The sequence below is a fragment of the Lissotriton helveticus genome, chromosome 8 (genome assembly GCF_964261635.1).
Source record: "Lissotriton helveticus chromosome 8, aLisHel1.1, whole genome shotgun sequence".
NCBI lineage: Eukaryota > Metazoa > Chordata > Amphibia > Caudata > Salamandridae > Lissotriton > Lissotriton helveticus.
Genome location: NC_136069.1, coordinates 950,046,273 through 950,059,820, shown reverse-complemented (window position 1 = coordinate 950,059,820; position 13,548 = coordinate 950,046,273). Strand labels below are relative to the sequence as shown.

Here is a 13,548-nt window from a genome sequence, read left to right as displayed (position 1 = left end):
TGCTGCTTGTTATCCTATTTCCTTTCCCTTGGTTCCTTCCCTCCTTGGAACCCCTCCTCTTGGTCAGTAATGTAATGTTCCCATAGGAGTTTATTTAGAATGTTGGTGCTCTCAGGATGACCAGAATAAAGAGGCTTTCTCACTTACCTGGTGGCGGACTAATGTTATTTCAAATTTCAACACAGAACCTATTGCCATTGCCAATGCTTGTTATTCAATGCTACCTGCAGAGATGACATGTCTACATGGCTGTTTGAGGCATTTGGCTAATGTAGTATGAAACCTTCGGCTTAGGAGAAGCCTTCAGTTTGCTTCTCTATTGAATATAGTGGTACTAGGGAACTGTCAATGAGATCTATATAAGTGGGAATCTGTGTTTGTGTATGTGTGTGTAGGGTGTGTGTGATAAGTAGTCTCACTTCCATAATTGATTCTTAGACATCCATGGCATGTCATCATCCAGTCCTATGGCATGTCTGCAGTCTATATTCACTGTTTCCTAAAAAACATAGAAATCTCAACATGTCTGTATATGTGGACATTCCTGTAGGTGTTTCTATTTTTGTCCAGTTTTCCAGTTTGTTACAGCAGTAGTTAAGGCATGGCATCACGAAGGCTCTTGTGAACTCCATCTGGTTGTCAGCTTGGACTAAAGAAAGGATTTTTCAGAAGGAGAGCTGCATGTTAACACACTTGACCACTGTGATCGTTTGCCCAGTAGCCTGCACTCTCTGTGGACCTCCAAGATGCCTTTGACCACTGAAATAAATAGGGGCTTTAACGAGAGCTCAGCATCACAGGGGATCCCCAGGGTCCTTCTGTCTGGTGGGATTTCTGAAGGTGTTAAGGGGTTGTATGTGATTTCATGGAAAAACGATTTCATGGAATACCATTACTAAGAAACCATTTATGCTAAACTGTTAATGGAAGTTTTCAGAATTATTGTAATTTATCTTTTCACAGAAACCAATTCATATAATGTATTTTTTTTAGTGGTCTGATGGATCAGTGGACTAATGTGTCCACTGTAAGGGCCTGTGTTTGACCTTATGGTCACAAGATTACATCCTGGCTCGTTAAACCAGCCTTTCATTCTTCTGAGGTCGATAAAATGAGTACCATTGAGATGGGTAACAATAAACATCTGTTATTCAGCACCAAGATAGCCTTGGGTGAACATGCGCTTTACAAATACACATGTTAAGTCGAAATTGGTTTTTAAATGTTTATTTTGAAAGTGTGAATGCAATAGTTGCAGGTCCTACGTTCAGAAACAATTTTGTAGGAGCAATTAATTTCAGTGCTTTACTTCAGGGAACATTATTTCACATATATATATTTTACATTGTCAAACAATTACTTTGGATGTTTTTAATCTGCTGACCCATCACCCCTGTAAATGCCATGCATTGCTGACACCTCACAAACCTTAAATACCATTAATTCCTGTCCCGTAAAATCCCTCACCACACCTAAACTACACACCTTTCTACAGCTTAAAAACCCTTTCTACCCAAAAAATCAACCATCCATGAACCATAACATCGCTCACTTCCTCTACCTCCACCTATTCCTGAACCCTAAAAACCCTTTTTTGCTCCTAAACCTCACCCATCCCATACCCATAAACACACCTCTGCTCACCCAAACTCCACCTATCACTGAACCCTAAAAACCCCCTTAAATACCAGCCATACATGACCCATAAGAACTCCTCATCACCTTAAACTACTCATCCCTGAACCCTAAAAACCCTTTATACATCTAAACTCCACCCATCCTTGAATCATTAAAACCCCTCATCACCCTAAGCACAACCCTATACAAAACCCTAAAAGCTCTTCACCACACCAGCCACTACCCATAATTGAACATTGAAAACCCTTGCCAGCCTTAAACTCCACCCATCAATTAATCATAAAGCCTCCCAACACCCTTACACTCCACCCATCCCTGAAACCTAAAACAATTCACACACCTAAACACCACTCATCTGTGAACCCTACAAACCCCTCACCGCCTTTTGACGCCCAAACGCCAATTATTGCTGACCCGTGAAAACCCCTCATCACCCTAAACATTTCCCATCCCTGAACCGAAAAACCCCACAGTAGTCCTAAACTCCACCCAAGTTTGTGATTTTCCTTAAAATGATATTTCCTTTAAAATGTTTCCTTTCATTTTCAATTATTTTTGTATTTCCTTAAAAGTTTATTTCGTGGGGGGCGTGGCCAAGTTGGCGACCTGAACGGCAGCAAGACCTCGAGGCTCCCCGCTCCAGATCCTCTCTCCGGGCCTAATTAATGCGCTACTACCCCGGTTCGTCACATTTTGAGGCTGTGTGTGGCCCTCCGGGGGTACCCGGCTGGAGAGCTGTGAGGGGTCTTCCGGAGAGCAGCACTGACAGAGCCGAGGTTAATGATCTGCTGTCATGACATGGCGGCCGAATAAGGAGTGGGTGCTGTGGCGGACGTCTTAGCCTGATTTGCCCATCTGCAATAGTGACGAGGAGCAGCGGTCATCGGGTCTCGGTCCCGGGGGTGCCGTAGGAGTGAGACCTGTGGTGAATGCCCGAGCACCTGTCTGCATGAGGAGACGAAAGACATCACTGCGCCTGAGGTGAGGAGTTGCCCTGGCGGAGGGGCCGCAGGAAGAGATTGGCGGCTGAGGGTGCTGGGAGCCGGCACAGACTGCCCGGGCGGGCTCGCGAATCTAGCCCGAGGCTTGGGGACCCACATGACAGTTCTGCGACAGGCCTGCCCCCCCTGGTGAGTACCCACCGCCAAGATACAGGTCCCAGCGCTGACGGAGGACGGGGGAGGTCACGGCCCCTACAGTGCCAGGAGACAAGCGCCGGAATAAACGCTACCGGACTCCGCCCACACCAGCCTGGCGGAACTCCAGGCCATGGCATAGCGGCCTACACACAGGCCCGACTGCGGCCTAGTTTAACTTTGGCGTGCAGCTGCAGAGGGACAGAGCGGAAACTGCGGGGGGCCTGTAGGTGGGAGAGAGACCCACGAGACACTGGGGGTGGCAAACGCAATCAGCGCCACCCCGCCGATCCTGAACTGAAGCCCCCCTGGGTTATACATTGAGGCGGACGCCAAAATCCTTTTAGTGCTGGTGCCCCCTTTCTCTTCCTTACACCGCCGAACCATACCAAGACCAGCGGGGGCTCCCCTTCTCCCCTGACGCACCAGCAATCCTCTCGGAGCTTCATACCGGAAGCGCAAAGAGGGCTAGCATCCGCCTGGGTACGCTCCCCCCACACATTTTTGCCTCCATAATCCTGGTCCCTGCCCGAGCTCCATCGCTCTCCGCACTCGTGAGCCACAGGGGCGACTGTAGATCCCGGACACCTGCGGGGCTGCCGTGAGGTGGGTGACGAAGATGACCATCGCGGGCAGGAGAGGCGGTCGCACTCTTACCGACATGCTCATCAAAGGACCTCCTAAAGGAGACAAGATTCCCGCCTCCCCACCAGCTACATTGCCTGCGGACCAAGGGGATGGAGAGGTGCCAATCACCAAATCCTTTCTTGAGACTCTCTTTAATTCACTGAGCGAAGATTTCCTCACGTTGAAACAGAAGATGGCCGGGGAGCACTGGGAACTTTGCCGAGATGTGGCTGGTTTGGGAGAGCGGGTGGCGGTAGTTGAGGAAGCGGACCTTTCTAGATGCGAAGAAATGGAACAGCTCCAGCAGGAACTCCTTCGCCTCCGTGACCAGCAAGTAGACCTGCAGGCTCATGCAGAGGACCTTGAAAACAGGTCCAGACGAAAAAACATTAGGGTCCGCGGGGTGCCATTCAAAGCAGAGGGAGAGAGCATTGTTAGCTTCCTGCAGGGTATGTTCCGGGAGATCCTGGGGGAAGCACAAGATTTTGAAATCCGCATAGACAGGGCGCACAGAGTTGGCCTGGAGCGCCGCGCGCCTGCACCCCCTCTGGATATCCTAGCCTTCCTGCCCGACTTCCTTTTAAAGGAGAGAATCTTGCGGGTGGCGCGCCAAAGCAACCCCTCACGCATCAGGGTCATCCAGTGACACTCTATCAGGACCTTTTGGCCATCACCCTCCACAAACGGAAATCATTCAAGCCGGTCACGACATTCCTACGGGATAAGGGAGTTGTTTACTCCTGGGGTCATCCCTTCAGACTGATTTTTAAATGGAATGGGTCCCTGCATCAAATGATGTCTTTGCAAGACACCTGCGCCCTTCTGTGTATAGACCTCCACGACGACACCTCCTCGCCAGACAAATTGCAAGGGCCTCGGCCTACTCGACCGCAACGTCTGCCCCAGCATGGGTGGCAAAAGGTTGGTCGGAGACACCCATCCAAAACCTCCATGAAACCGGACCCCACCACGGTGGCTCAGGAACAGGCCCTGGCCATTCAAGAAGTGTCCAGAGACGCATCGTCAGCGGACTGACCGAACTGGGTGAGAAGTTTCCATAGCACCGTAACCATGCAGGTCGGGGAGGGGGGTGGACGGGGGCCAGAGAGGTCGCCAATGCCACCAGTACCTTCACGTAACTTTACCACAGGCCTGAATTGGGGACTACCTGGCCTGGGACTATGTTGCATCTGTGGGTTCTCCATGTTGGGGTTAGGGAGGGGGGAGGTGGGCAGGGGGTGTTGGGGTTAGGGTGGGGGTTGGAGGATGGCGGGTTTGGAGGGGGGAAGTTGGGAAAGGGGGGGGCTGGTGGATGGGTTGGGCGGGGCGGGGGTAGGCGTTGGGCGAGTTATGGGGTTGAGGGGAGCGGGGTGGGAACCAGTGTGCCGACAGGGGCAGGGGCCCACGCGCACAGTGCAATAAGACAGCAGGGGGTGAACCTTGCACACATCACTCACCAACGCTACGAAGGCTGATGATACCTTAAAAATTTTAACATTGAATATGAAGGGCCTTAATAACCCCATTAAACGGCAAGCAGTACTATCATATATAGAGAATTCAGGTGCTGCGAAATGCCTGCTTCAAGAAACACATTGACTTTCTAAAGACTGGCACAGGATGAGGTCCCGAGCGTTCCCTCAACAATTCTTTTCCTCCACCCCTGATAAAATGGTGGGAGTCGCGATTTTGGTTGCCAGGCACTTCCATGGTCAAGTCAGAGATAAAGTGGGGGAGATCAAAGGCAGACTTCTGGCCCATAGTATCACAGTGGGAAACATGCAGCTGACGGTGGGGTCCCTATTTGCCCCGAACACGGGACAAGAGCCTTTCCTACAAAGTGCCTTATCGGAGGCTTTGCGCTCCCCGAATCCCTTACTACTCTTGGGGGGGAACCTGAACTTAGTGATGGACATAGATAGGGATAGGTCGGGCCATCGCTATGGCAGCACAGGAGCTATCTCGGGGACAGGTAAAGAATGGATAAAGCAAAGGGGGTTGGAGGACCTGTGGAGGGCTAAACACCCAGGGGCATCACACTACACCTTCTACTCACATGTACATCATACCTAGGCCAGATTGGACCACTTCATAGGCTCCTCGGAGCTGGAGGCCCGGGTGGTGGATGTGGCCATCTCCGACCATGCCGTGGAGCTCACGATTAGAGTCCCTAGTATCAAGAGACCCCCTGGTAGATGGAGGCTGAGGGAACCCCTCTTGCAGCGCACAGAAGTAGCCCAGCACTTCCGTAAGTGCATCACTGATTACCTAGCGGTTAATGATCGCTCTGACACGCCTATGACGGCAGTGTGGGAGGTGTTAAAAGCAGTAGTACGGGGCAAACTAATCGCCGTGGCGGCGGCGGAGGCCAAAGATCGTAAAGCTAAGCGAGAATTCCTCACTGCTAAGGTCATAGAACTGGAACGAGTACTCAGCCGTACAGGTGCCCCGAGAGTCTGGAAACAACTAAGAGTGGCCAGGGCTCATCTAGCGAGTCTGGACATGGATCGGGCCGATTATGCCGCTATCCGCCTGCGGCATACCTATTATGTAGGGGGGAACAAAACGGGACGCCTCCTTGAGAGCGCGTTGCGGGCCAAGGTTCAACGCTCAAAAATTGTGGTCTTGCGTAACGAGAAAGGGGACGAAATACGTGATGAGGCGCAGATAGCGGGGGCGTTCAGGGACTATTACGCTTCACTTTATAAGGCAGACCCTATATCAGTGACTTACGCTGATACTTATCTACAAGGCGCGGCCACTACCGCGCTAAACTCCGCAAACGCGAGCGCTCTGGATGCACCCATTCGAATTGAAGAGGTGATCAGTGCCATCTCCCGTCTCAAACCCCTAAAATCGCCAGGCCCAGATAGCTTCTCCGCCGGTTTTTTTAAAACTTTCTGCCCGTTGCTTGCCCCGCTGCTTACAAAGCTTTATAATTCATTTCAGGGCCCCGGCTCCATTCCGCCCGATATGCTGGAGACAGATGTAATAGTATTGCCTAAGCCGGGCAAAGACGCCACTCAATGTTCCGCATTCCGGCCAATTTCTTTGCTTAATCTCGACCTTAAGCTCTTTATGGGCGTGCTGGCCTCGCGGCTTGGCCCTTGTCTCCCCGGGATTATAGAGCCGGATCAATCAGGCTTCATCCCGGGCAGACAATGCAGTGACAACACCAAGCGCTGCCTTCACTTGATCGATAAAGCTCATTTCCAGCAATCGGAATCGGTACTCCTGGCCATTGACGCTGAAAAGACGTTTGACCGTGTCAACTGGGTCTTCTTAAGGAAGGTTCTGACACACTTTGGGGCGGGAGAGCGCTTTCAAGCCTGGGTTGCAAGCTGCTACCATAGCCCTCAGGCGCGGGTCCATCTTAATGGCTTATGCTCCCGTCCCTTCGTAATTCAGCGCGGTACTCGGCAGGGGTGTCCCCTTTCCCCTCTCCTGTTCACGCTCTATGTCGAGCCATTGGCACAGAGAGTGCGTGACCACCCTGACATACGAGGCATAACTTTTGGCGGGGAACCAAACTCCATAGGCCTGTATGCGGATGACGTTTTGGCGGCCCTGGAAAACCCCGAGCGTTCAGTGCCAGCCTTCCTGGAAGAGATTGAGTTTTTCGGCAAGGTATCGGGCTTTCGGATGAATAGAGGGAAATCACTGATCTTGCCGCTGGGCAAGTATGCTCACACTAACCGTGAATCACCTGTCTACGGAGGGGGACTGTTAACCCAGTTGATACTCCCTTACTTGGGTATCACCCTTACACCATCTACAGATCGGACGGTAGCGTTGAACTACGCTAACATAACAATGCAGATTCAAAAGGATCTGGAGTGCTGGACAAAACAGCCGCTATCCCTGCTGGGAAGGATTGCGGCGCTGAAAATGTCGGCACTCCCCAAGATACTATATATCTTTCAAACTATCACCATGTCCCCACCAGCCGGGACTATCACACATTTGCAAGCGGCGATCCAGCACTTTGTCAGGGGGGGAAGAGACCGCGAATGCGCAAACAATTGGCATACCGAGGGATGGACGAGGGGGGTCTGGGGATTCCAAATTTACAACAATATTTTCAGGCAGCGCAGCTGCGATACTTCGTGGAATGGTATAGGCCCGAATCAGAGAAGAGATGGTTCTTCTAAGACAGAGCCATGGCTCAAACATCCCTGTGGAAAATACCATTCCTCCGCCGCCTTCAAAGACCACGATACCTCCAGAATTCACCCATTACACGCACCATACTGAGAGTGTGGGACTCGGTTGCTGCCAGGCGTGAGCTCACAACCTTCCCTTCGCCGCTCACTCCTCTATTGGACAATCCCGAGTTCCCCCCGGGCACTGATCCCCGATCATTCCCGCAATGGCGAGGCTCCAGCTGTAGATCAGCAGGACATTTCTTCGACTTGAGCTTTATCCCATTCACCGAGCTGTCCCAGGGGTACGACATCACCTTGCCACAGCTCTTTCAATACTTCCAGCTTAGGCATTGGCTCACGGAACCCACCATTGGCCCACTTGTTGGTAGGCATATGACTGCATTTGAGAAATGGTTGGTTACGAAGGACTCGGATCGGGGCCTTATCACGGACCTATACAAGATGCACACTCCTCTCCCCGAGACACACCACACCGCAGGGCAGAGACGCTGGGAGCAGGAACTAGGGAGAACATTAACGCTTCGGGAGTGGCGATCGATTTATTACAGAGCCAACCACACAGCGAGGAATGCAGCGGGCAGATAATCAGCTGCGAAGTTGGCCACGTATTGGTACCTCACACCTGCGAGGTTCCACAGGGGCAACCCATCCCGGAGCGCGTCCTGCTGGAGGGAATGCGGGAAAACAGGCACTCTGACACATCTTCTATGGGAATGCACAGAAGTCAAGGCGGATTGGATAGCAGTCCTCAAGATAGCTCCCTAGACACTGAAATCCCACGGTTTCCAGCTTACACCATTCTAGGTCTCCCGAATGCACTCACTTTCCCTCTAAATCCAATAGGGGGCGCCAAATGGGCCTTCGCGATACAGGCCGCCTCCCAGCACATCCTATCCCTCTAGGGGACTAACACCACGTCCCACCCACACGGGCTGGTTGCACAGACTTTGGTTTACACTAGGGATGGAACGTATCCAAGCTACACTCACACAGACCACAGCAACATTCCGCACGGTTTGGAAGCCACTGCTTACACTTCTCTCTCAAGAGTTTATTGAAATTACATGCCCTAGATACCTCCGTCTACTGCGCCTGACAGACACAAACTATGACACCACAGAGCCTGAGCAGGATGTACCGTGAATGCGCCATACTTGAAATGCTCCTCTGGGGTAGCTCCGATCTTCGTGGAGCAGGGGAGCAGCTGCGCACATAAGTTCCCGCACTGCGCAGCCGACCTATGGCTCTACGAGGCCAACATACATAATGCACAAAGACAATTCCCTGAGATGCATGGCTAGAGAATGATAAAGGTTTCAGTTTAAAAATGCAAACACACCCAGAGATGGAATGGAACGAGGAAGATGTGTCTGGGTTCATACACAAAATGATGGTAGCTAAGGAGGCCAAGGCAGGGAAGAGCGAGCAGCCCTTTCGGGTGTCCTTCCACAAAGGGAAGGGTAGGACATGCCATAGACCCAAACCATTCAGTGCTTGGAAGGACCCACCTCCTAGCAGGTCAGCAGCAATATGCTGGAAATATGAGTCCAACGAATGCACGTGGGTGGCCTCATGCACATTTCAACACATTTCCTCAACATTGGCAGAGGACACAGGGGGGACAAAAAAGAGAAGAAGAAAAAGCAGTGAGTCAGCCAAAGAAGGCGAGGGGGGAGTGAAGAGGATTCACATCTGCAGGTTAGCCAGATCCACCATCAACATTCACCAACTACGCAAGCTAGCCAATAAGTACCACAACAGGACAAATGATGCAGTACTGGTGCAAGGTTTTGAGGAAGGGTTTATTATCCCTTTTGCGGGCCCCCTCCCCCTAGGCAGCACAAATAATCTGAAATCCGCACTCAACCACCCAGGGGTAATCACTAAAAAACTGGAGAAAGAGAGAGCATTAGGTAGAATAGAGGAGCCTCTCCCACCCCCACATGCAAAAAGGGCTGGTGATCTCGCCCTTAGGGGTGGTCCTCAAAAAGAATCATGCCAGTTCTGCCTAATTCACCTCCTTTCCTTTCCTGAGGGGACATAAGTAAATGATGGGATCAGCGCAGAAGCCTGCTCTGTGGGTTATGCTACAGTTGATGACTCCATCGACCTAGTTATATCATTGGGCCACAGGACCCTCATGGAAAACGCAGACATAGAATTCACCATCCGCCTTCTCCCGGTTCACCCTTCAAGCTTCCAACTTCTGGGGTTTCAGTGGTAAGGGGACCTGTACTTTCATAAAGCCATGCCCATGGGGTGCGCGGTATCATGCGCTTACTTCGAAATCTTTAGCACGTTTCTAGAATGGGCCCTGCTTGTTAGGCACACACCAGGAGGTAAACTCCACTACCTGGATGACTTCCTCTTCACCGGTCCAGCCACATCGGCCGAGTGCAGCATTTCAAAAGTTAGCAGAGGAACTATGGATCCCATTGGCAGCTGAAAAAATGGTGGCCCCCGCCAGCAAAATCAAATTCCTGGGGATAGAGCTAGGCTCAGCGGCAGGAACGTCCAGACACCCTGACGAAAAGGTGAAGGAATGCAGGGAGGACATTAGGGGCCTCTGCGGCCGAGAGAAAGCAATGCTCTGGGAGCCGCAGAGGCTGATCGGTAAACACAATTCCGCATCCAGGGTGATGCCTGTGGGCAAGGTGTTCGCAAGGCGGTTAACTCAACTAAAAGAAGGACTTACCTTCAAGCCCACCATGTCAGGCTGGGGGCGGGAGTCAAGTGGGACCTGTTAATGTGGGACACATTCCTGGCAGACTTCAACTGGGTATTAATCTGGAGAGAAGGCTGGGTCACAAGCAGACAACTAGCGATGTTCACGGACGCAGCAGGCAGCACGGGCTTTGGGGCAATCCTGGGCAGCAAATGGTACGCGGACCACTGGCCCAGCAGATGGTGCAGGCAGGGCACCACCAACAATATTATATTTCTTGAACTATTTCCCATTGTGGCAGCCCTAACAATCTGGAAGCATGAATTGCGTAACATGAAGCTGACACTATGGTCAGACAACAAAGAGGTGTTTCCAGCAATTCATAGAGGATCTGCCAGGTGTCCAGACATAGACCTGAGAGCACGGTACGTACCAGGGGTGGAGAATCAGGTGGCGGATGCCCTGTCTAGAGCATGGATGAGCAGATTCAGGGAACTGGCCCCGGGGGCGGAGCTGGCTATGACCCTTTTCCTGGTACAACTGTGGGGCCTGGTGGGGTAGACGTGTCGGATTTGGTAAACCAAGTCCCCGCCACAGTAGCAGCCAGGCTTTATAAGAGGGACGCTGGGACAGTGATGCATATAGGAGGAATCCATACCCTGAGGGGCGTGGTCGCCACAAGCAGGGCAGTCAAGAGGTTCGTCCAGTGGGCATTCAACAGCAAAAAATCCAGGTCATGGGCGCAAGCTCACCTGTACGCTGTGGCGCATTACACAAAACTCGAAACAGGGCAGGACCCCGCTGCTTCTCATTACATCAAAGCAGCAATGAAAAGGTGGAAGTGCGCAGAAGGCACAAGGAGGAACAACAGGTGTCAAATAGACTTCACGAAGCTCGGCTTGCGTTTGGAAACACTGGGTGATATAACAAGGGATACCTTTGAACTCCTTTTTAAGGCTGCATTCTCCACTGCATTCTTTGGGGCATTTTGCCTCAGCGAGTTAGTAGCACCCAGGAGGGCTGGGCCAGCCGGGCGTTGCTTGCAGGCAAGCGATGTAATACCCAAAACAGCCGAGCTAGAGTTACTACTGAGACGGTCAAAGACAGATCAGGCCAGCAAAGGGATGGTGGTGTGGCTTCAATGCATTAAAGATCAGAGGTGTGCTGACTGCTGGCATACATGGCGGTGCATTGGAGAAAAGGAGACCTAGGCAATTAACCCCTTCCATGCGGCCGCGATTCCCCTGCTGTTCTGTACACAAACGAACAGGGCGGGGCCGTGACGAACCCCAGCCGTCATCAGCACACGAGCACCGTAGTGCATGACGGCTGGGGTTCGTCATCAGCATGGAAGGGGTTAACTGGTCTTATATGGACCTATACTAAGCACATTGATATGAACATTGACTCAGTGTACTCAACATTTTTATTAAAAATACAATTTTATTAATGTAAGTTCATGATAAAAAGTTATTGTGACACAAATGGGACATACTTTTCTCTAAGCGCGTTTCGGCGTGCAATGTGCTTAGTAGAGGTCCATATAGGACCAGTTAATTGCCTAGGTCTCCTTTTCTCAAATGCATTTTCCCTGCATGTACTCTGGAGTGGGCACAGTGCAGGGGTTATGCATTCACTTATCAGCTTTTCGTCAATATCGGTTTATACTGGTTGGGCAACAGAAAACTGACATACTGTGTTATTCACTTCAAACCACTTATACTGTCTCCAGTCTACTCATACGAAAGTGCATCCATGATTCAAAGCTGAAGCTAGCCGTGTTCCTGTGCTTGCAGTTTGGTGTCAAAGGGTGGTTTGTGTGTTGTGCAGGTTTAATAGCGAAATCTTCAGTTCTATGTCATGCTTGTCAATTGACTAACCAGTGTTTTCCCTTACTATGCCTATGAAATCATGTTTATAATGTTACCTTTCACCAGTGCAAGTTTGAAAATGTCTTTCTTAGCTTAGGGTATAAAGTGACCCTTTTTCCCATCTGGATGACCTTTGAAGCCAACTGTTATTGTTCTACAATGATTATCAATCAGCCTTAATTCCTCGCTCTCTCTGCTTCCATATCTCTCTCTCGCCCTACCTATACCCTTTTCATTTCTTTCCCTATCTGCCTCTTCTATTCTTCCTCCTTTATGAGCCTTGAATGGATTTCCAGGGCTCTTGGTACACTACATTACACAATGAAACGCCGGCATCTTTTTCTGAGGCAGATTGGAGCAGAGGTCTTATCAAGTTGCTTTTGTATTGTACAACTGCCACCCAGGAGGTCAAAGAGCAGCGGTGAATAATTTGAAGTTGATAGTAGCATTTAAAATGAGAATACCCAATTTTGCCTACGCTTTTTCCTCCAGTTTGTACAATTGCTCTCCTTCACAACGTTCGTATTAATGTTTCTGTCTAAAAGGGTTGCACAGTGTACGAGGCAAAGCGAACAATGGCGTTGACTCAACAAGCCTAAAGCCGTGGCAGGATCTCTGTGCTTTATTGCATCTGTCCAGTGGAACCATGACAACAGCTTTAAGTGGAGAAACAATCGTGGTTTGTCAAGACTGCTTTGTCGGAGTTGCCTGAATGACAAACAGCGTGTGGCGTTCGGATTCTTACTGCACGGACAGTGAAATGTGTTTAAAAGTGCATCAGACCTGCAAACGGTGACTAACCAGGCTCTCTTACACTCTGCCCATCAGGATAGACATGGCGCTGGTCTTCTGGTCTCGCTTTTGAAAAGAGTTGCATTAAAAGCCTTTTTAAAGATGGTGAAATTGGTGGTTTGGTTGTTCTGGAAGAGAGGCGCATCTAGGAGGGGTTGTATGTCAGTGGCATGCATGGCTAAACCACACGTGCCTCTACTACGAATGCATGTGAACAATGCATTCCTTTACCACACATGCCGTTACCATGCATGCCTTTACAGCGCAATTCGTGATAAAGCCATGAGTGGTAAAGGCATGTGTGGTAAAGATCAAAACCCAACCTCCCCGCTCCGAGCCCAAAAGACTACCCTAAAAATTACCCCGCTCCTCCTGAGCCCTAAACACTACACAACCCCTCTGAACCCTAAACACTAGCCCGACTCCTCAGAGCCCTTAACCCTACAACGACCTGAGCCCTAAACATTGCCATGAACCCTTAAACACTAACGACTCCCTCTGAGCCCTAAACACTACCCCAACCTCGAGCCCTAAATTCTACCCCGATCCCCTGAGCCCTGAACACTACCCGACCCCCCCCACCCTAAAAACTAGCTGGACCCCCCCATTCCCTAAAAAGTACTCTGACCCTAAACGCTATCCTGACCCCGAGC

The 13,548-nt window shown here is 50.7% G+C and overlaps 1 long non-coding RNA gene across 1 annotated transcript in view; it reads right to left on the bottom strand.

Moving 5' to 3' along the window:
• Positions 1–13,548, bottom strand: part of LOC144771826 (uncharacterized) — a 207,752-nt gene that overhangs the window by 29,656 nt on the left and 164,548 nt on the right. The gene's annotated exons all lie outside the window — the stretch shown is intronic.